The sequence below is a fragment of the Cervus canadensis genome, chromosome X (assembly GCF_019320065.1).
Source record: "Cervus canadensis isolate Bull #8, Minnesota chromosome X, ASM1932006v1, whole genome shotgun sequence".
NCBI lineage: Eukaryota > Metazoa > Chordata > Mammalia > Artiodactyla > Cervidae > Cervus > Cervus canadensis.
The window spans coordinates 35,728,852-35,753,441 of record NC_057419.1 but is presented as its reverse complement, the minus strand read 5'-3'; the positions used below and the strand labels follow the sequence as shown (position 1 = coordinate 35,753,441).

At 37.2% G+C, this 24,590-nt stretch overlaps 1 long non-coding RNA gene across 3 annotated transcripts in view; it reads left to right on the top strand.

Annotated features, from left to right (window-relative positions):
- Positions 1–19,141, top strand: part of LOC122434601 — a 104,996-nt gene extending 85,855 nt beyond the window's left edge. For 2 of the 3 annotated variants that reach the window (XR_006267427.1, XR_006267426.1), the window contains 2 exons: positions 4,257–4,375; positions 12,749–19,141. This is a non-coding gene — a long non-coding RNA (uncharacterized LOC122434601). The remainder of the gene's footprint in view (positions 1–4,256; positions 4,376–12,748) is intronic. The other variant, XR_006267428.1, reaches the window with a different exon arrangement.
- Positions 19,142–24,590: the final 5,449 nt, after the last annotated feature.

The following is a 24,590-nucleotide window of genomic DNA, read 5'->3' as shown; positions in this document are numbered from 1 at the left end:
CAGAAAACCTAGATGATCTTTGATTTGGCAGTGTATTTTTGGTACAACACCAAAAAAGGCCCAATTCATGAAATATATAGGTGAAAAGCTGGATTTCATTAAACTTAAAAAGTTGTTGCTATATCCAAAATGGAGAACCAACATGAACCTATTGTATAGCACATGGAACTCTGCTCATTGTTATGTGGCAACCTGGATGGGAGGGGAGTTTGAGAGAGAATGTATGCTAGTCACTCAACATGTCTGACACTGTGACCCCATGGATTGTGGCCCACTAGACTCCTTTGTCCATGGGATTTTCCAGGCAAGAATACTGGAGTGGGTTGCCATTCCCTTCTTCAGGGGATCTTCCTGACCCGGGGATCAAACCGAGGTCTCCCGCATTGCAGGCACACTCTTTACCATCTGAGACACTAGGGAAGACTATGAGGGAGAATGGATACATGTGTACGTATGGCTGAACCCTTTAGCTGTTCACCTGAAACTATCACAGTATTGTTAATTGGGTATTTTCCAATAGAAAGTAAAAAGTTTAAAAAAAATTAAAAAGTTGTATTTGCAAAAGATAATGTTAAGAGAATAGGAAGATCAGCCAGAGACTGGTAGAACATATTTGCAAAAGAAACATCAGGTAAAAGACTATCATCCAGGTTGTACAAAAACTCTAATAAAAGCTCAATAGTAAGAATGCAATCTGATTAAATAGTAAATAGAAGAACTAATGTACATCTCACCAAAGAAAATATACAGGTGGAAAATATGTTACCAGGAAAATGCAAATGAACATAAAAAGGAGATACCACTGTACACATATTAGAATGATGAAAATCAGAACACTTAAAAACTACATTCTGGTGAGGGCCTCGAGTAACAGGAATTGTACATTGCTGGTGGGAATGCACAGTAGTAAAGCCACTTTTGAAGATGGTTCAGTTGCTTCTTAAAAAGTAAGCATACCGTTAACACTCAGTTCTCCAATTGTGGTTATTGGTATTTACCCATAGGAGTTGTAAAATTGTGTCCCCAGAAACACTTGGTCATGTATACTTTTATCAGCTTAATTCATTAATTACCAAATTTGGAAGCAGTTAAGATGTCCCTCAATAGGAGAGACAATGTAAGTAGAATAAACAATTTACTGAAAGAATTCTACAGTGAGCATTACATTTTTACCTGATTTTTAACATTTATTTTATTGAAGTATAGTTGTTTACTTCAATAAAAAAAAATTTGGGGGGGCTCCAAAGTCACTGCAGATGGTGACTGCAGCCATGAAATTAAAAGACACTTATTCCTTGGAAGGAAAGTTACGACCAACCTAGATAGCATATTAAAAAGCAGAGACATTACTTTGACAACAAAGGTCCTTCTAGTCAAGGGTATGGTTTTTCCAGTGGTCATGTATGGATGTGAGAGTTGGAATGTGAAGAAAGCTGAGCACCGAAAAATTGATGCTTTTGAACCGTGGTGTTGGAGAAGACTCTTGAGAGTCCCTTGGACTGCAAGGAGGTTCAACCAGTCCATCCTAAAGGAGATCAGTCCTGGGTGTTCATTGGCAGGACTGATGCTGAAACTGAAACTCCAATGCTTTGGCCAACTTATGCGAAGAGTTGACTCATTGGAAAAGACCCTGATGCTGGGAGGGATTGGGGGCAGGCGGAGAAGGGGGCGACAGAGAATGAGATGGCTGGATGGCATCACGGACTCAATGAACTTGAGTTTGAGTAAACTCCAGGAGTTGGTGATAGACAGGGAGGCCTGGTGTGCTGCGATTCATGGGGTCGCAAAGAGTCGGACACGACTGAGCAACTGAACTGAACTGATAGTTGTTTACAGTGATTCTGGTTTACAGCAAAGTGATTCAGTTATGTGTGTATTTATGGTTTTTTAAAAAATTGTTTTTCTTTCTTGGTTATTACAAGATATTGAATATAGTTCCCTGTGCTATACAGTAGACTGTTGTTGATAATGTTATATATAGTAGTTTGTTTTTGTTAATCCCAGATTTGCAATTAATCCTTCCTGCATTTCCCCTTTGGTAACCATAACTTAGTTTTATCTTTTTTTTTTAATTGGAGGAAATCTGCTTTACAATTTTGTGTTGATTTCCATAACGTAGTTTTCTGAGTCTATTACTGTTTTGCAAATAAGGTGATTTGTATCATTGTTAAAAAAGATCCCACATATAAGTGATATCATATGATATTTATCTTTCTTTGTCTGACTTCACTTAGTAAATGTTGCTGCAGATGACACTGTTTTATTTGTTATGGTTCACTCATATTCCATATATATGTGTGTGTGTGTATATATATATATATACATATATATGGCACATCTTCTTTATCCATTCATCTATTGGTGGACATTTAGTTTGGTTCCATGTCTTATCTATTTTAAATAGTGCTGTTATGAACATTGGTGTGCATGTATCTTTTCAAATTATAGTTTATGTTTTTTCTGACTGTGTGCCCAGGATTGCTGGATCATAAGAAATCTCCATATAATTTTCCATAGGGGCAATACCAATTTCATTCCCAGTAACAGTTCTCTACCTGATTTTATGTCATTAAACTGTTATCATTTATCAAGTCTGCATGGTTTTGGTGGAGGAAAAGAGACATATATCAATGAAAAAAAAAAAAAAAAAAAAGAAACCAGAAATTGATTTTCAGAAATTTACTCAGCCTATTTTTGACTCATGTCTAAAATCAAATTACTGGATGAAAGACAGTCTTTTAAAAATTTTTATTTATTTCTTAATTGAAGGATAATTTCATGAATCACTTTTTTATACTAGTTTCTGGATCAATTAAACAGGCATAAATTTTCAAAGTGAACTTTGACCTAAACCTCACATCTGCCCAGATTAATTCAAAATGGATCATGGATTTAAATGTAAAATGCCCAAATGTATAAAACATTTAAACTTAACTATAGGACAATATTTGTTTGACTTAGCACTTGGCAAATTGTTCTTAATGATGACAGCCAAAAAAATATTCATTCAATAAAATGAATTGATAATTGGATGACATTAAAATTTTATACTTTTGCTCTGCATAAGTCCCTATGAAGAAAATTGAAAGATAATTTGTATTCTCAGAGGAAATATCCACAAACCACTAGTGTGTCACTGGGCATGTTCCTATTTATATATTCAATATTCAACAATAGAAATGCAAACTATATAATTAGAAATTGGGCAAAATGCACGTAGGAACATTTTACTGATGTATCACCAAGGACATGGAAAGGTATTTAAAATTGCTAACAACTAGAGAAATGCAAATTAATAGCAGGATTGGATACCATCATTTACTTGATAGAAGAGCTAAAATACATAATATTGACCATATGAAATCCTGATGTAGATGAGAAAAAACTGAAACTCTCATACATTCTTAGTGGGTAAATCAAATCAAATTTATATCCTTTTTTGAAATAATTTTCTATGCTTGGCTAGTTTCTTTTTTTCTAGTGTTTTATTTTTTAAAAATTTTAAATTGAAGTATGGTTGATTTACAGTGCTGTACAGCAAAATGATTCAGTTATATATACATGCCTTTTAAAAAATATTATTTTCCATTATGATTGAATATAGTTCTCCTTGCTATACAGTAGGACCTTTTTGTTTATTCATTCTATATATAATAGTCTTTATCTGTTAGCCCTAAGCTTCCACTCTATGCCTCCCCTAAACCCCCTAAACCCTAACTTAACCCTCTCCCTTGGCAACCATTCTATTTTCTATGTCCTTGAATTTGTTTTTGTTTCATAGATAGATTAATTTGTGTCATATTTTAGATTCCACATATAGATATCATATGGTATTTGTCTTTGTCGGACTTACTTCACTTAGTCTGATAATCTGTATTTGCATCCACATTGCTGTGAATGGCAGCATTTCATTGTTTTTCATGGCTGAGTTTTATTCCATTGTGTATGTGTACCATACCATCTTTATACTTTATCTGTCAGTGTACCTTTAGGTTGTTTACATGTCTTTGCTATTGTGACTAGTGCTGCCATGAACATTTATGCATGTATCTTTTTCAACTATAATTTTCTCTGGATATATGCCCAAGAATGGGACTGCTGGGTCATATGGTATTTCTACTTTTATTTTTCTGAAGAACCTCCATAATATATTGCGCAGTGGGTGCACATTACATTCCCACCAACACTATAGGAGGTTTCCATTTTCTCCATGTAGTCTGCAGCAGTTGTAATTTGTAGACTTTTTTCTCTTTTAGGTGTTTTTTGTTTTGTTTTGGCTGCTCTACACAGCCTCTGGAATTTTGTTCTCCAACCAGGGATCGAACCCCGTGATCCCTGCAGTCGAAGTGTGGAATCTTAACCACTGGACTACCAGGTAAGTTCCTATGTCCTTGTTATTTGTTTTTTTGTTGTTGTTGTTAATCTTTTTGTTTTATATTGGGATTTAGCTGATTAACAGTGTTGTCATAGTTTCAGGTGAACAGCCAAAGGGACTCAGCCATAGATATATACGTATCCACTCTTCTCCAAACTCTTCTCCCATCCAGGCTGTCACATAACATTAGGAGGAACAGATAGTTTGGGAATTTGGAATGGATATATATGCACTGCTGTACTTCAAATGGGTAACCAACAAGGACCTAGTGTATAGCACAGGCAAGTAGACTTTTTAATGGTGGCCATTCTTACCAGTGTGAACTGGTACCTCATTGTAGTTTTGATTTGCATTTCTCTAAAACGGTGGACTGGAAGAAGCACAAGCTGGAATCAAGATTGCCGGGATTTAAAAAAAAAAAAAAAAAAAGATTGCTGGGAGAAATATCAATAACCCCATAATCAGTAATCAATCAATAACCCCAATAATCAATATCTGCAGGTATGCAGATGACACCACCCTTATGGCAGAAAGTGAAGAGGAACTAAAAAGCCTCTTGATGAAAATGAAAGAGGAGAGTGAAAAAGTTGGCTTAAAGCTCAACATTCAGAAAACTAAGATCATGGCATCTGGTCCCCTCACTTCATCAGAAATAGATGGGGAAACAGTGGAAACAATGTCACACTTAATTTTTTTGGGCTCCAAAATCACTGCAGATGGTGATTGCAGCCATGAAATTAAAAGACACTTACTCCTTGGAAGGAAAGTTATGACCAACCTGGATTGCATATTAAAAAGCAGAGACATTACTTTGGCAAGAAAGGTCCATCTAGTCAAGGTTATGGTTTTTCCAGTGGTCATGTATGGATGTGAGAGTTGGAATGTGAAGAAAGCTGAGCGCCGAAAAATTGATGCTTTTGAGCTGTGGTGTTGGAGAAGACTCTTGAGAGTCCCTTGGACTGCAAGGAGATCCAACCAGTCCATCCTAAAGGAGATCAGTCCTGGGTGTTCATTGGAAGGACTGATGCTGAAGTTGAAACTCCAGTACTTTGGCCACCTCATGCGAAGAGTTGACTCATTGGAAAAGACCCTGATTCTCGGAGCAAATGGGGGCAGGAGGATAAGGGGGCAACAGAGGATGAGATGGCTGGATGGCATCACCGACTCGATGAACATGAGTTTGAGTAAACTCTGGGAGTTGGTGATGGACAGGGAGGCCTGGCGTGCTGCGATTCATGGAGTCACAAAGAGTCGGACACGCCTGAGCGATTGAATTGAACTGAACTGAATACATAGTGATGATGAGCATTTTTTCATGTGCCTATTTGCCATCTCTGTGTTTTCTTTGGCGGCATGTCTCTTTAGGTCTTCTCCCCATTTTTGGATTGGGTTGTCTGTTTTTGTTGTTGAGCTGTGTTTGCTGTTTCTGTATTTTGAAAATTCAGCCCTAGTCACTTGCATCTCTTTCAAGTATTTTCCCCATTCATAGATTGTCTTTTTGTTTTGTTTATGTTTTCTGAGAGTGTGAAAAAGCTTGTAAGTTTGATTAGGAACCATTTTCATTTTCTCTGTGACTGCACCATGCAGCTTATGTGATCTTAGTTTCCTGACCTGGGATTGAATTCATACCCTGAGCAGTGAAAGTACAGAGTCGTAACCATTGCACCACTAGGGAATTCCTGCATTTATTTTTCTTCCGTATGGTTTTTCTTTTTTTTTTTTTTTTCTTTTTAATGGATTCCTTTGCTGTGCAATAGCTTTTAAGTTTGATTCAGTTCAGTTCAGTTGCTCAGTCGTGTCTGACTCTTTGCGACCCCATGCCAGGCCTCCCTGTTGTCCATCACCAACTCCTGGAGCTTACTCAAACTCATGTCCATTGAGTCAGTGATGTAAATCAATGAAGGGGACGACAGAGGATGAGATAGTTGGATGGCATCACCGACTTCATTGATTTACATGCGGCTGTTCAACTTTCTCAACACCACTTAGTGAAGAGAGTTTTTCCCATTGCATATTCTTGCCTCCTTTGTCAAAGATTAATTGACAGTAGGTATGTGGATTTATTTCAAGGCTGTCTATTGTGTTCCTTTGGTCTGTATGTCTGTCTGTATGTATGGCGAATCCATGTGTCAGGCAAATTTCGTATGTCAGGCAATTCTTTACCACTAACACCACTTAATTTCTTACTGATTTTCTGTGTGAATCATCTGTCCATTAGTGTAAGTTGAGTATTAAAGTACCCTACTATTATTGTATTACAGTTAATTTTAGCATTATGTTTTGAGATGCTCTTCTTTGCATCAGTATTCAGAATTTTTATGTCTTCTTTTTGAATTGATCTGTTCATGATTTTGTGGTGTCATTTTTGATCTCTTGTAATATTCTTCATTGTGCAGTCTGATTTGTCTTATTTTAGAATTGCTCCTTTGACTTTCTTCTGATTTCCATTAGCATTGAATTTTTTTTCTATCCCCTCACTTTCCGTGTCTCTTGAAGACAGCATATATACAGGTCTTGTTTTTGTGTCTATTCAGCCAGTTTGTGACTTTTGGATGGAGTGTTTAATCTATTTACATTTTAAGTGATTATTAATAAGTCTGTTCCAGCTGGCATTTTCTTAATTGTTTTGGATTTGGTTTTTTTTTTCCATTTATTTTTATTAGTTGGAGGCTAATTACTTTACCATATTGTAGTGGCTTTTGCCATACATTGACATGAATCAGCCGTGGATTTACATGTGTTCTCCATCCCGATCCCCCATCCCGCCTCCCTCCCCATCACATCCCTCTGGGTCTTCCCAGTGCACCAGCTCTGAGCACTTGTCTCATGCATCCAACCTGGGCTGGTGTCTGGATTCCTTTTATTTCTTTTTCTGCTCTGATTGCTGTGGCCAGAACTTCCAAAACTATGTTGAATAGTAGTGGTGAGAGTGGGAACCCTTGTCTTGTTCCTGATTTTAGGGGAAATGCTTTCAATTTTTCACCATTGAGGATAATGTTTGCTGTGGGTTCGTCATATATAGCTATGTTGAGGTATGTTCCTTTTATTCCTGCTTTCTGGAGAGTTTTTAGCATAAATGGATGTTGAATTTTGTCAAAGGCCTTTTCTGCATCTATTGAGATAATCATATGGTTTTTATCTTTCAATTTGTTAATGTGATGTATTACATTGATTGATTTGCAGATGTTAAAGAATCCTTGTATTCCTGGGATAAAGCCCACTTGGTCATGATGTATGATGTTTTTAATATGTTGTTGGATTCTGTTTGCTAGAATTTTGTTAAGGATTGTTGCATCTAAGTTCATCAGTGATATTGGCCTGTAGTTTTCTTTTTTTGTGGCACCTTTGTCTGGTTTTGGAATTCGGGTGATGGTGGCCTCATAGGATGAGTTTGGAAGTTTACCTTCTTCTGCAATTTTCTGGAAGAGTTTGAGTAAGATAGGTGTTAGCTCTTCTCTAAATTTTTGGTAGAATTCAGCTGTGAAGCCATCTGGTCCTGGGGTTTTGTTTGCTGGAAGATTTCTGATTACAGTTTTGATTTCCGTGCTTGTGATGGGTCTGTTAAGATCTTCTGTTTCTTCCTGGTTCTGTTTAGGAAAGTTATACTTTTCTGAGAATTTGTCGATTTCTTCCAAGTTGTCCATTTTATTGGCATAGAGCTCCTGGTAGTAATCTCTTATGATCCTTTGTATTTCAGTGTTGTCTGTTATGATCTCTCCATTTTCATTTCTAATTTTGTTGTTCTTCTAATTTTGTTGTTCTTTTCCCTTGGTTTCTTAATGAGTCTGGCTAATGGTTTGCCAATTTTATTAATCTTTTCAAAAAACCAGCTTTTAGCTTTGTTGATTTTTGCTATGGTCTCTTTTGTTTCTTTTGCAATTTTTTCTGCCCTAATTTTTAAGATTTCTTCCCTTCTACTAACCCTGGCATTCTTCATTTCTTCCTTCTCTAGTTGGTTTAGGTGTAGAGTTAGGTTGTTTATTTGACTTTTTGCTTGTTTCTTGAGGTAAGCCTGTAATGCTATGAACATTCCCCTTAGCACTGCTTTTACAGTGTCCCATAGGTTTTGGGTGGTGTGTATCATATTTTCATTCATTTCTATGCATATTTTGATTTCTTTTTTGATTTCTTCTATGATTTGTTGGTTATTCAGAAGCATGTTATTTAGCCTCCATATGTTTGAATTTTAACAATTTTTTCCTGTAATTGAGATCTAATCTTACTGCACTGTGGTCAGAAAAGATTTGACTGGAATGATTTCAATTTTTTTTGAATTTCCCAAGGCTAGATTTATGGCCCAGGATGTGATCTATTCTGGAGATGGTTCCGTGTGCAGCTGAGAAAAAGGTGAAATTGATTGTTTTGGGGTGAAATGTCCTATAGATATCAATTAGGTCTAGCTGGTCCATTGTGTCATTTAAAGTTTGTGTTTCCTTGTTAATTTTCTGTTTCGTTGATCTATCCATAGGTGTGAGTGGGATATTAAAGTCTCCCACTATTATTGTGTTATTGTTAATTACCCCTTTCATACTCGTTAGCATTTGCCTTACATATTGCAGTTCTCCTATGTTGGGTGCATATATATTTGTAATTGTTATATCTTCTTCTTGGATCGATCCTTTGATCATTATGTAGTGTCCTTCTTTGTCTCTTTTCACAGCCTTTATTTTAAAGTCTATTTTATCTGATATGAGTATTGTGACTCCTGCCTTCTTTTGGTCTCTGTTGGCGTGAAATATTTTTTTCCAGCCCTTCACTTTCAGTCTGTATGTGTCCCTTGTTTTGAGATGGGTCTCTTGTAGACAGCTCTTCATTGATTTTGAATTAGATCCTTGCTGGATAGAGTAAACTTGATTGTAGGTTTTCCTTTTCAGTATTTTAAATGTATCCTGTCACTCCCTTCTAGCCTGCAGAATTTCTCCTGAGAGATCTGCTCTCAACATTATGAGGATTCCCTTGTATGTTACTTATGTTACTTGCTGCTTTTCCCTTGCTGTTTTGAATATGTTTTCTTTGTGTTCAATTTTTATTACTGTGATTAATATATATCTCAGTGTGTTTCTCCTTGGGTTTTTTCTGTACGGGTCTCTCTGTCCTTCTTGGACTTGATTGACTATTTCTTTTCCCATCTTAGGGAAGTTTTTGACTATAATCTTTTCAAATGTTTTCTCAGACCCTTTCTCTTTTGATTCTTCTTCTGGGACCCCAATAATTAGGATGTTGTTGCATTAAATATTGTTCCAGAGGTGTCTGAGACTATCTTCAGTTCTTTTTGTTCTGTTTTCTTTATTCTGCTCTTCAGCAGTTTTTTTCCACCATTCTGTTTTCCAGCTTACTTATCCATTCTTCAGCCTCAGTTATTCTGGTATTGATTTCTTCTAAGATGTTTTTAATTCTAGTAATTAAGTTGTTTATTACTGTTTGCTTATTTCTCATTTCTTATAGGTCCTTGTTAAATGTGTTAAATGATACTTTCATTTTCTCCATTCTGTTTTTGTGACTTTGAATCATCTTTACTATCATTACTCTGAATTCTTTTTCAGGTAGTTTGTTTATTTCATCTTTATTTGGTCTTGTGGGGTTTTACCTTATTTCTTTATCTGCATCATATTTCTGTGTATTTTCATTTTGTCTGAGTTACTGTGTTTGAGGTCTGGTTTCTTCAGGCTATATGGTCATACTTTTTCTTGCTTTTGGTCTCTGCTTCTGGTGGGTGAGGTTCATCTAGTTGCTTGTGTAGGCTTTGTGTTGGGAGGCACTTGTTCCTGCGTTCTGGTGGGTGGAGGTTAGTTCCCCCCCCTCCCCCCCCGATGGGCAGGACTTTGTGAGGTGATGTGTATTGTGGTGTCTCTGTCAGCCTGTCTGTTCATAATTGGTTTTATATTACTGTCTTGCTTGTTGTTTCAGTGATGTGTTCAGCCCTGGGTGCTGCAGGCAGTTTTGTGGTTTCAGGTCTCTGATTCAGATGGAAGCCTTTGTGGAAGTTGTCATGATTAATAATCTCTGAGGTCAGGATTACTCTGGCACTAGCTTCCTGAACTGGGCACTCCACCTCCAGACGGTCAGGCCCGACTTCTGGTCAGGGTACCAAGACCGCATGAGCCATTTGTTATATCAATAAAGGGGATTAAAACAAACGAACAATAAACCCAGTAGAAGAAACAAAAAACGAAGCCTAGACAAATAGTAAAAGCAAAATCAGACAAACAGAAACAAAAAGAAAGGAACATAACACACACAGATATATACATAGAAACAAAGAAAAAAGAAAGACCAAAGAAGACAAAAGTACAAGAGAGTGACCAGGAGAACAAAAGAAACTAAACGTGATATCAACCAATTAAAAACAAAACTGAAACACAAAACAGAACATGAAATGAAACCCAAGTGCCAAGTGAGGAATAAAGCAAGTAAAACAAAACACATAAATAAAAATGGTGAAAAAAATAAAAAGGCGAAGTTAAGTAGAAGAATATAAAAAAGAGCCATATATATTAAAGAAAAGCTACAACAAATAGAGAACACCCCTGAATACATAGAAGAGCAGAAGGCCAAAGTAGACGGAGATATATTAAGGAAATGAAAGTGTGATTAGAAAAAACTTCCCAAGAGCCTAAGTAGAAATAATCATAATAAAAACAACCACAACAACAAAGAAAAAAGAAGGGAGTAAAAATGAAAAAAAAAAAAAGGAAATCCAGAATCAATAACAATGAATCCCAACAAAAAATAATAATAAATGTTTTCCTAGGGTCTCAACTGTTAGTGTCCTTGTCCCCTTTGTGAGCCACAGCCCATTTCTGCCTCCCTAGAAAGACCTCCAGTGCTGAGGAGGGCTGGTCTCTGGACCTGCTGTGGTCCCTGTGGTTACAGCTTGGACTCTAATTTGACCCTACTCCCATGTGTGCTTGCCTCCAATGTCCGTAGGTGACAGAGCTAGAATGTTTTCTTTTGTGGAAACACTCATTGTCTTTTTATATATTCTTCAGACACAGAGTCTACACAGTTGATCGTGTGGATTTAGTCTGCAGCTTGTGCAGCTGGTGGAAAAGTTTTTTATTTTCTACCTTAGTCTCTCTGCTTCTGGTGCTCAATTATAGTTTTATTCCTACCTCTACACATGGGTTACTAATAGGAGTTTCCTCTGGATGCTGCTGTGGAAAACTTGGGTTGACCCAGTAAGTTCTGGATGTGAAGGTTGCAGAGCTGCTTGGATTGTAGGGACCCCAGTGGCATCAGAAGCACAGGGAAGTTGGTGGTCACAGGTGCAGGAAGTATCACTCTGTTAGGATTCTTTTCTAGCCTCTGGCAGCTGGTGCTCAAAGAGCTTCCCTGGCTCGTCTTTGTCTATTGCTCAGTGCATCAGGCACTCAAGGGCCACCTTTTTTTAGCATCTTTCCCTTGGGCTTCCCTTGTGGCTCAGCTGGTAAAGAATCCGCCTGCAATGCAGGAAACATGGGTTCAATCCCTCGGTTGGGAAGATCCCCTGGAGAAGGGAAAGACTACCCACTCCAGTATTCTGGCCTAGAGAATTTCATGGACTATACAGTCCATGGGGTCCAAAAGAGTCAGATGTGAATGAGTGACTTTCTCTTTCACTATTGCTCAATTGCTGGTTCTGGTGTATGGAGAGAGAGAGGCTACAGTGGTGGCTCTACCCATTGTGTGACTCAGCGTGGCTGCTCAGCTTTCCTTCAAAGGCATTCCCTGCTTTTCTGTGAATTTGACCTTTCTATGAATTTGTCCATTTCTTCTAGGTTGTCTGTTTTATTGGCATATAGTTTCTTGTAGTATTGTCTTATGAGCCTTTGTATTTCTGTGGTGTCAGTTGTAACTTCTCCTTTTTCTTTTCTAATTTTATTGATTTGAGTTCTCTCCTTTTTTCTTGATGAGTCTGGCTAAAGATTTATCAATTTTATCTTCTCAAAAAACTAACTTTTGTTTTTCATTGATTTTTGCTATTGTTTTCTTCATTTCCATTTCATTTATTTCTGCTATGAATTGTCTGCTTTTGCTAAATTTCAGTTTTGTTTGTTCTTTTTTGTTGTTGTTGCTTTAGGTATAAGGTTAAGCTATTTATTTGAGATTTTTCTTGTTTGCCAAGGTACAATTATATTGCTATAAACTTTCCTCTTAGAACTTTTGCTGCATCCCATAGGTTTTGCATCATTGTGTTCTTGTTGTCATTCATCTCTAGGTATTTTTGATTTCCTCTATTATTTCTTCAGTGAGTCATTGGTCATTTAGAAACATATTGTTTATCCTTCATGTGTTTGTGTTTTTTACATCCCCCTCCCCGTAATTGATTTCTAATTTCATAGCATTGTGGTTCGAAAAGCTCCTTAATATGATTTCCATTTTCTTAAATTACAGATGCTTGATTTGTGGCCCAGGTTGTAATCCCTGGAGAATGTCCCATGTGTACTTGAGAAGAAAGTGTATTCTGCTGCTTTTGGATGGAATGTCCTATAAATCACAGGATTTATATCACAGTTAAATCTATAAGGTCTGATGTGTCATTTAAGGCTTGTGTTTCATTATTAGTTTTCAGTGTAGATGATGTGTCCATTGGTGTTAGTGAGGGTAAGCAAACCTTTTAAAAATCAATTAATTTGATAAGCTACCTGTTATAATCTCCAAGAAAAAAGAGATGATAAAATTATCAATATCATGAATAAAATAAGTGACATTATTACAAATTGTAAAGACATTTAAAGATATTAAGACACCAACTAGTTTAACCTCCCTCAAAATATATTATTTGAATAAACCTATACTTATGAATCAATTAAAATTTGTTTTTAAATAATCTTTCAGATTGTAAATTTTGGTGGAGGAAATCAATCACCCAGCATTACTAGTTAGTAGAGAAATACAAATCAAAACTATAGTGAGAGGTATATGACCTCACACCAGTCAGAATAGCTGTCATAAAATCTATAAACAATAGATGCTGGGGAGCTTGTGGAGAAAAGGAAACCCTCCTATACTGGTGGTGGGAATGTAAATTTGTATAGCCACTGTGTAGAATAGTCTGGAAGCTTCTTAGGAAACTAAAAATAGAGCTACCATATGACCTAGCAATCCCACTTCTTGGCATATATCTGGAGAAAACCGTAATTCTAAAGGATACATGTACCCTTGTGTTTATTACAACACTGTTTACAATAGCCAGGAAATGAAAGCAACCTAAATGTCTATCAGCAGGGGAGTGGATAAAGAAGTGGTACATATATAGAATGGAGCATTACTTAGCTGTAAAAAAAAGGAACGAGGTAATGGCATTTGCGTAGGCCTAGAGATTGTCATTTAGAGTGAAGTAAATCAGAAAGAAAAAAACAATATTGTGTAATATCACTTATATGTGAAATCTCGAAAAATGGTATAGATGAAATTATTTTCATAGCAGAAGTAAGAGTCACAGATGTAGAAAACTGACATGTTTTCCAAGGTGGGAAATGGTGAAGGGGTGGTCTGGGATGAATTGGGAAATTGGGATTGACATATATACACTACTAAATGTAAAATAGATAACTAATGTGAACCTTGAGTATTGCACAGAAAACTCTACTCAGAGCTCTGTGGTGACATAAATGGGAAGGAAAACTAAAAAACAGTCAATTAATTGAGAAATGTACTTTATGGATTTGAAGACTCATCAATAGTAAGGATGTCAATTCTCAAATTTATCTGTAGAATTAATAGTATTCCAAACTTGATCCAAGCAGTTAGTACACTGTCTACCTACTAAATAATTTCAGTTATTTTTGTATGATTGACTGTTGAAATTAGTGACCAAAAAATACATTACAAATAATCTTTTTGCAGAACTTATTCTTCAGCTTGAGCCTCCTCTGAACATCAGTTTTCCATTAGTCAAATTAATTTAACAACTATGAGATCTTAATTTTTTAAAATGATTCAGTACAAGGTATCATATAGATATAAAACATATTTAATTGACATAATGACATAATCCTATATTTTCAAACTTTTTATAAATGATATTCTGTTATACATTTTCTTATTTGGTTCCCCCAAACTTTTGTATTTCTCTATATTCCTTTTATCGGTGTATTTTTTAAAATGTATAAAGAACGAGATATAGTATTATGAAGTTGATTACTGTGAGGATTAGTTTCATATGTTGTTGAACATTTAAACTACTGTGCAATTTTGCTTCCTCAGCCTCCATTTTGTATGGTTCAGTCTCTTGCAAGGGCTTGAACTGACACTGGCCTCTCCCAAGAATACATGTCATATATAACAACTGTCTATGTATGTACTCAACCACACAGTCTGACTCGTTGCAACCCCATGAACTGTAGCCTGCCAGGCTCCTCTGTCCATGGGGTTTCCCACGCAAGAATATTGGAGTGGGTTGCCATTTTCTACTCCAGGGGATCTTACTGATCCAGGGAAAGATCCCATCTCTTATGGGCTTATATCTTATATCTCTTACAAATGGCAGATGTCTTCTTTACCACTTGGCCACTTGGGAAGCCCATATAACAACAGAGGCACAAGTGTATATGTGTGTGCACATATGCATATATGCACACACACACACACACACATATAAATATGTATATAAAATTGATAGTAGTTGGGTATCTTCTTAAACCAGGCTTCTCTGTCCATGGGGACTCTCCAGGCAAGAATACTGGAGTGGGTTGCCATGCCCTCCTCCAGGGGATCTTTCCAACCCAGGCATCAAACCTAGGTCTCCTGCATTGCATGTGGATTCTTTACCGTCTGAACCACCAGAGAAGCCCTGGGAGATATCATGTGTAAGTAACAGCCTCTCTTATTCCAATTTTTAGAAAAAAATAAGTTGTAGCAGACAAACCATAAGATAACTCCTAATGATTTCTTGTCTACTAGTGTTCACGTCTTTGTTTATTCCCCTCCCCTTGTGTGCACACAGTACCTGTAACTTGTAACCAATAACAAATTATAAACAATGGCAAAAGTAATGGAATGTCATTGGCTTGATTAGGTTATATTATATGATCCAAAATCACTTCTATGATTATATCATGTTATATAAAACTATCTTATCAGACTGCAGGAAGAAACTCATTACTGTTTTGAAAATATAAGCAGTATGTTGGGGCGACACATGGGAAACAGATACTGTGTGCACCAGTCTCCTGCTGGCAGCCAGCAAAATGTCTGGAAGTTTGGTTTCAATTCAATAACGTGATTTCTGTCAACAACCTGAATAAACTTGGAAGTATATTCTTTCCTAACTATTCCTTCAGATGAGAGTATAGTCTAGCCAACATGTTGATTACAGTCTAGTCAGACTCTTAAGTGGAGGCAGCTAAGGTGTCCCGGATCCTTGGCACACAGATAACATGATCAAATACATGTGTGTTATTTAAAGCTTTTACGTTCATGGTAATTCTAGTCAGGAATAGAAAACAAATACAAGATTTAAAGTGAAACTTAGTTGGTTGTCTGTAAATAACCCATCTTTCAAGTTTTTTCTCCAAGGTCAGAGTTTAATCATTATTTAATTTATTTAACCTATAGAGAACCCAATGAAGAATCCCTGTAACCTAAGATGGAAAAAGGTTATGTTGTATTGAATGACATTTTCTAAACAACATACCAAGATTGTCAACATATGAAGTGGTAGGGTATGCTGTTACATAAGTAAGCCAAAGATAGTCCCAGTACATTGGCCCTACATTTTTTCCTTCACAGCAGTCCAGAATACCTAACATGAAAGCCCACCAGTGTTTAACTCAGTTATTAACACATTTTACAAATAATACATTGTACACAATTGCTTTAAATGTGCCCTTATAAGCATATTTTTTAGACTTTTAGGGCTTGCCTGATTTGTATACTTGGAAAAACTGCACTTACAAATCTGTTGGCCACAAATAAGGTAAACCCTGGTAGTATGAATGATGCCCGAGCCACTGATGCCCTTCACAGCTCTCTGAACCAGATGCCCCATCTTGCTGTTGAGTGATACCATCTCGACAATAAGTCCCTTCTCCTAGTCCCTTTTTTTCCTGGGAGTTCTTTTGCCTTCTTATCCTTCTGATTGATGGGCCTCTGGAAGGTCTCATGCTCTGAATAACTTCCACATACCCTATCGTTCATACAAGTCTATTAAAGAAGCACGCAAATAAAGCTCATTGTATGTTACTGCCACCTTGTGGTCACATATTTTTCCTCAACCTCAGAAACCCCCTGAAGCTCAGAGTTTCATGCTAGAAATTGACACTAAGCTTTTAAATGTCTCCTTTTCTGTAGAGGTCAGAGTTTTAACAGAGAAGCTGTCTATATCTTGAATCCTTTTGAATACTCTTTGACCTGTTCTACAAATATCTTTTTCTGGTTACCATTGGAAAGGATTATCATCTAGTATATTTTTTAGAATTGCTTTAAAAATTTTAATACTTTTGTTTTCAATACAAGTATGTTTATGAGCTATCTACTGTTGTGTAAAAAATTGCCCCAGTGGTCCAGCAATTAGGACTCCACACTTTCACTGCCAGGGGTCTGAGTTCAGTCTCTGGTCAGGGTACTAAGATCCTGCAAACTGTCTGGAGCGACCAAAAAGAAAACATTGCCCCAAAATATGATGGCTTAAACCAACAAACATTAATTTCCTTGCAGTTTGTAGGTGTGAGAACTTTGCGTGTAGTTTAGCTAATAGCTCTGGCACAGCAGTTCTGAGAATATTGGAGCCAGGAAGTCTGATGAGACTGGAATCATCTGAAGGTTTGACTGGGTTGTAGGATTCACTTGTAACATTGCTGAGTCACATTGCTTTTGGTAGGAATACTTCATTCCTTCTATGTGGGCATCAGTGCAGCAGTTGGATTTTTTCAGAGTGAATAATCCAAGAGAGAGATCAAGGAAGGAACATGCAATACCTTTTGTGATATAGTCCTCCTGAGTCATGTACGATCACTTCTGTTTTGCAGCCACCTCCTGTTGCAGACTTCTCAGGTGGCTCAGTGGTTAAAAACAAAAACAAAAACGTCTGCCAGTGCAGGAGACAGCATAGACTTGGGTTCAATCCCTAGGTTGGGAAGATCTGCTAGGAAAGGATGTGGCAAGCCACTCTAATATTCTTGTCTGGAGAACCCATGGACAGAGGAGTCTGATGGCCTTTAGTCCATAGGGTTGCAAAGAGGCAGACACGACTCAGGGACTGGGCACACAACACACCTGTTGCTGTGGCAGTGAGGGAAGTGTTGGAAGGATCTGTTTCAAACACTGTGTGATGTTAATCGTGTTCGTGTGAGCAGTTTGTCTCCAGCAAATTATGTATCACAGTAAAAAGTGATTTTTCCTTGTTTTTGTGTATTTTTCATATTAGTGCAATACTGTAAACCTTGTATTACTGTAACATCATGGTACTGATTTGAAATGCCACTAGTGATGCTGGAAGTGCTCCCAAGAAGCAGGGAAAAGTTGTTACATTATAAGAATGACATTACATATACCTGCCATTTCAAGATAAATCCAGTATAAAAATCCATTGTAAAAAAAAAAAAGTAAATTTGGAAAGTCATTGCTGTGGCTAACAGCAAACCTAAAAACCTTCCACTTTTTGTGAAATAACTTTTTTTTAAATCTCATATTGAAAATTGAGATTAAATTGAAGATTGAGATTAATTGAAAATTAAATTGAAAATTTAATCTCATATTGAAAAATTGTGTGTAGGTGCAGAATATTAGTAAGTCACCACCTATAGACTCTATATTCAAAATAAAGCAATGTCAGTATATGGCAAAGTGAAAGCAAGGTGAAGGCCCACAAAGTATGGTTTGATCATTTTAGAAAGAGGTTAACTTATAAAAATGTCAAAATAACAACAGAAGCAACTTCTGCCATTGAGGAGACTGCAAACAAGTCCCCAGATACCATTAAGAAAATCACTGAGGAGAAAGGATACCTTCTTGAGCAGGTTTTTTAAATATAGACAGAAGTGCCCTATCCTGAGGGGAGAATACCACAAAGGACTTTTATTAGTAATGAACAGAAGCAAACATCAGGATTTAAGGAAGAAAGGGATAGGATAACTTCTGTTTTGTGCAAATGGATTTCAGTTTATGAATAGGACTGCCTTTACCTATAGAGCTGCTAACCCCTCAGCCTTGACAAGAGAGAATAAACACCATCTGCCATTCTTTTGGTTGTACAGGAAGAAGGACTGGATGAAAACCCTTTTTTTGTGGATTGGTTCCATTAATACTTTGTCCCTGAAGTCAAGAAATACTTTGCCAGTAAGGGACTGCCTTCTAGGGTTCTTCTGATATTGGGCAATGCCCCTGGTGGTCCAGAACCCCATTAGTTCAATACTGAAGGCATCAAAGTGAGTGATTTATGCCCCCAAACACAATGTCTCTAATTCAGCCTATAGATCAGAGGTTCATAAGATCCTTTAAAGCTCATTACATACACAGTACTATATGGAAAAGTTTCCCAGTGCTATGGAAGAGATTTACGATAGAGTGTCATAAAAGTGTAGAAGAATTACACCATTGGAGATGTCATCATTGTTATATAAAAAGCCATTAAGCCCCAACCAATAAGTTTCTGATGGAGAAAACTGTGTCCAGATGTTGTGCATGACTTCACAGGATTTATTACAGAGCCAATCAAATAAATCATGAAATGGATTGTGGATATGACCAAAAAAAAAAAGAAAAAGAAATAATGGGAAGGGGTGAGTGTTTTAAGAGATGGATCTTGGAGAAACTCAAGAGCTAATAGACACCACACCAGAGAATTACAGAGAACAACTTGATGGAGATGAGTGTTTCTGAACCAGTACCAGATGACAAGGAAGAAGACTTAGTAGCAATGCCAGAAAACAAATTGACATTAGACAATCTAGCAAACTGTCCAATTACTCGACTACTTTTGACTTATTTTATAACATGCACTCATCTCACACACTAGTAAAGTAATGCTTAAAATTCTCCAAGCCAGGCTTCAGCAATACATGAACTGTGAACTTCCAGATGTTCAAGCTGGTTTAGAAAAGGCAGAGGAACCAGAGATCAAATTGCCAACATCCGCTGGATCCTCAAAAAAGCAAGAGAGTTCCAGAAAAATATCTATTTCTACTTTATTGACTATGCCAAAGCTTTTGTGCGGATCACAGTAAACTGGAAAATTCTGAAAGAGTTGGGAATACCAGACCACCTGACCTGCCTCCTGAGAAATCTGTATGCAGGTCAGGAAGCAACAGTTAGAACTGGACATGGAACAACAGACTGGTTCCAAATAGGAAAAGGAGTACGTCAAGGCTGTATATTGTCACCCTGCTTATTTAACTTATATGCAGAGTACATCATGAGAAATGCTGGGCTGGAAGAAGAACAAGCTGGAATCAAGATTGCCGGCAGAAATATCAATAACCTCAGATATGCAGATGACACCACCCTTATTGCAGAAAGTGAAGAACTAAAGAGCTTCTTGATGAAAGAGGAGAGTGAAAAAGTTGGCTTAAAGCTCAACATTCAGAAAACTAAGATCATGGCATCTAGTCCCATCACTTCATGGCAAATAGATGGGGAAACAGTGGAAACAGTGACTGACTTTATTTTTCTGGACTCCAAAATCACTGCAGCTGATGATTGCAGCCTTGAGATTAAAAGACGCTTACTCCTTGGAAGGAAAGTTCTGACCAACCTAGACAGCATATTAAAAAGCAGACATTACTTTTTCAACAAAGGTCCATCTAGGCAAGGCTGTGGTTTTTCCAGTGGTCATGTATGGATGTGAGAGTTGGACTATAAAGAAAGCTGAGTGCTGAAGAATTGATGCTTTTGAACAGTGGTGTTGGAGAAGACTCTTGAGAGTGCCTTGAACTGCAAGGAGATCCAGCCAGTCCATCCTGAAGGAGATCAGTCCTGGGTGTTCATTGGAAGGACTGATGTTGAAGCTGAAACTCCAGTACTTTGGCCATCTGATGTGAAGAGCTGACTCATTTGAAAAGATCCTGCTGCTGGAGGAGATTGAGGGCGGGAGGAGAAGGGGATGACAGAGGATGAGATGGTTGGATGGCATCACCGACTTGATGGACATGGGTTTGGGTGGACTCCGGGAGTTGGTGATGGACAGGGGGGCCTGGTGTGCTGCGGTTCATTGTGTCGCAAAGAGTCGGACACGACTGAGCAACTGAACTGACTGAACTGATAACATGGACCCTTCCATGATACAGGTGCTGAAACTAAAACAGTGGAAGAAGGATTTGTACCCTATAGAAACAGTTTTATAGAAATGAAAAGGTAAAAATTTCAGAGAGAAATTATGATGTCCTTCTGTAAAGTTACCTGTAAAGTGCCCACCTCTCCTGCCTCCCGTTGACATTAGGGTGGCTGATTGGGTAAAAAACAAGACTCATATATATGTGCTTACATGAGACTCACTTCAGAGCTAAAGACACATAGATGCTGAAAATTAGGGGATGGAAAAAAGATTTTATGGAAAAGGAAATGTCAGGAAAAGTGTGGGTAGCAATACTCATATCAGAAGACATCTTTAAAGCAAAGTCTTTAACAGATGACAAAGAAGGACATTATAGTATGATAAAGGGATCAGCACAAGAATAGGATATTTTACTTGTTAACATTTATGAATTTGATATAAGAGCACCTAAGTATATAAAGCAAGTATTAGCAGACATAAAGGGAGAAATTGACAATATAGTAATAATAGCAGACCTAAGACACCACTTTCATCAACCACAGATCATGAAGCCCTGAAGCCTTCACCAAAAAACTATTATAAGTAAAAGATGAATTCAGTAAAGTTTCAGGATACAAAATTAATATACAGAAATCTGTTGAATTTCTGTACATTAATAGTGAACTGTCAGAGAAGTGGAGAAAACTGTCCCATTTACTGTTGTATCAGAAAGGAATAAGTGAGACAAGTGCTTGGGCCTGGTGCAATGGGAAGACCCAGAGGGATCGGGTAGAGAGGGAGGTGGGAGGGGGGATCTGGATGGGGAATACATGTAAATCCATGGCTGATTCATGTCAATGTATGACAAAAACCACTACAATATTGTAAAGTAATTAGCCTCCAACTAATAAAAATAAATGAAAAAAAAAAAAAAAAGAATAAGTGAAAGTCTCTCAGTCGTGTCTTGACTCTTTGCTACACCGTGGACTATACAGTCTGTGGAATTCTCCAGGCCAGAATACTGGAGTGGGTAGCCTTTCCCTTCTCCAGGGGATCTTCCCAACCCAGGGATTGAACCCAGGTCTCCTGCATTGCAGGAGGATTCTTTAGCAGCTGAGCCACAAGGGAAGCCCAAAAAGAATAAAACACTCAGCAATAAATACAGGTGAAATACCTGTACTGTGAAAAGTATAAGACATTGTTGCAGGAAGTTGAAGAAGACACAAATAAATGGAAAGATATTTCCTGCTCATAGACTGGAAAAATTAATATTGTTTAAATGTCCATATTATTTAAAGCAGTCTATAAATTCGGTACAATTCCTATCAGAATGTTAAGGACATTTTTTCAGAGAAATAGAACAAAAAATATTGTAAAATTTATGTGGAACCACAGATTACCCCAGATAGCCAAAGCAATCCTGAGAGAAAGATCAAGCTTGGAGGTATAACCCTCACTAATTTAAAAGTGTATTATGAAACTATGTTAATGAAAACATCATAGTATTGGCAGAAACCCACATATATGGACAATTATTTATGATAAAGGTGCAAAGAATGTACAATGGAAAAGCAATCTTGTTGTCAATAAATGGTGTTGGGGAAACTGGACAATCACATGGTGAAAAAAATGAAACCAGACTGAAACTGGAAATGTATGTAAGCCTTGAATGTAAGAACTGGAACCATAGAACTCCTAGATGAAAGCTGACAGTATGCCCTTTGACATCAGTCTCAGTATTATCTTTCTGAATATGTCTCCTCGGGCAAGGGGAACAAAACAAAAATAAACAAATGGGACTACATCAAACTAAATAGTCTGCCTATCAAAGGAAATCATGAACAAAACAGAGGAAATGTATAGACATTTTCCCAAAGGAGACATACAGAAGACATTTTCCCAACAAAGACATAGGTACATGAAGACATGTTCAGCATGAATAATTGAAAATCAGAACCATGAGATATTACCTCATGTCTCTCAGAATAGCTATTATTAAAAAAGTAAGACTTAACAAATGTTGATGAGGTTATAGTGAAAAGGAACCTTCATACACTTTGTTGGGAATGGAATTGTGCAGCCAAGTATGGAAAATGCTATGGAGATTCCTCAATCAATTCAGAATACAGTGTCCATCAGTTCAGTTGCTCAGTCATGTCCAACTCTTTGCGACCCCATGGACTGCAGCATGCCAGGCTTCCCTGTCCATCACTAAGAAAAAGAGCAAGAATACATATAAATAAGATGAGACATGAAAGTGGTGACATGACTACTAACCTTAAAAAAATTAAATGGTTTGTAAAAAATGAAATGGTATGAAAAATTGTACACCAGCAAATTAGATAACTTTGAAGAAATGGATAGATTCTTGAAACACACTATTTACCTTAACTAACTCAGGAAGAAATAGAAAATCTCAACAGACCCATAACAAGTAAAAAGAATGAATCACTAACATAACATGTGACAACAAAATTAAGTCCTGAATTAATTTTGGTGGTATTTCCACCAAACATTTAAGAAGACATAAAACAATACTTATAAAACTCTTTCAGAAAATTAATAAGATGGGAACACTTGCCAATTCATTCTGTGCGAGCAGCATTACTCTGATACAAAACCAAATAAAGCCATAATGATGAAAATTCTGAAGTTCAATATCCCTTATGAAAATAGATATAGAACTCCTCAATAAAATGTTATCAAACCAAATCCAGGTGCATATTAAATGGATTACTCATCATGAAAAAGTCAAATTTATTCCAAGAATGTGAAGTTGGTTCAACGTAAGAAAATCAATGTAGGACTTGATATGATTACAGCAAAGGGACAAACGCCCTTATGATCATCTCAGTTGATGCAGGAAAGGCATTTGACAAATTCCAGTATCATTTCATGAGAAAACCTCTCTGAAAACTAAGAACATAGAGAAAATTTCTTAACATGATATAGGACATTTATGAAAAACCCCACAGTTAACATCATATTCATTGCTGAAAGGCTGCAAATTTTACCCCTAAGATCGCTAACAAGAGAAGGATTTGCACTTTCATCATTTGCCATTCATTTCTTACTATTATGTGAGACAAAACTTTGGCATCAGCATTGAAAATGAAGGGCTAAAGCTGCCTCTGTTCACAGATTATATGACCTAACCTTTAAAAAATCCAAAAGAATCCAGTGGTTTTTCCGTCAGACAAATGGAACAATTTAATTACTGCCCTTCCATGGATATTCTGCAAGTTGTACAAAATATCCTTACAGTTTGTTTTATACCTGATAAAAACTTTGTGAATTTAGTACATGCACCATATAGTTTCAGAGCTTTTACTTTTTTTTAAGACATTTTATTTTGTACTGGGATATTCCCATGTAGCTCAGTGGTAAAGAATCCATCTGCCAATGCTGGAGACACAGGAGATGCAAGTTTGATCCCTGGGTCAAGAAGATCCCCTGGAGTAGGAAATGTCAACCCAGTCCAGTACCCTTGCATTGAGAATTCCATGGACAGAGGAGCCTGGTGAACTGCAGTTCAAGTGGTCACAGAGTAAGATACAGTTGAGCAACTGAGCATCTGTGCACTTATAGGCAATTAAGAATGATGTAACAGTTTCCAGTGAACACTGAAGGAACTCAGCCATGCATGTGTATGTATCTATTCTCCTCTAAACTTCCCTCCCATCCAGGCTGCCAGACAACATTGAGCAGAGTTCCATGTGCTACATAGTATGTCCTTGTTGGTTATCCGTTTTGAATATAGCAGTGTGTACATTTTTGTTGTTCAGTCGCTCAGTCATGTCCTACTCTGTGACCCTGTGGACTGCAGCATACCAGCCTTCCCTGTCCTTCACAATCTCCCAAAGTTACTCAAACTCATGTTCATTGAATCAGCAATGCCATCCAACCATCTCCTCTGTTGTCCCCTTCTCCTCCTGCCTCCAGTCTTTCCCAGCATCAGGGTCTTTTCCAAAGAGTTAACTCTTTGCATCAGATGGCCAAAATATTGGAGCTTCAGCTTTAGCATCAGTCCTTCCAGTGAATATT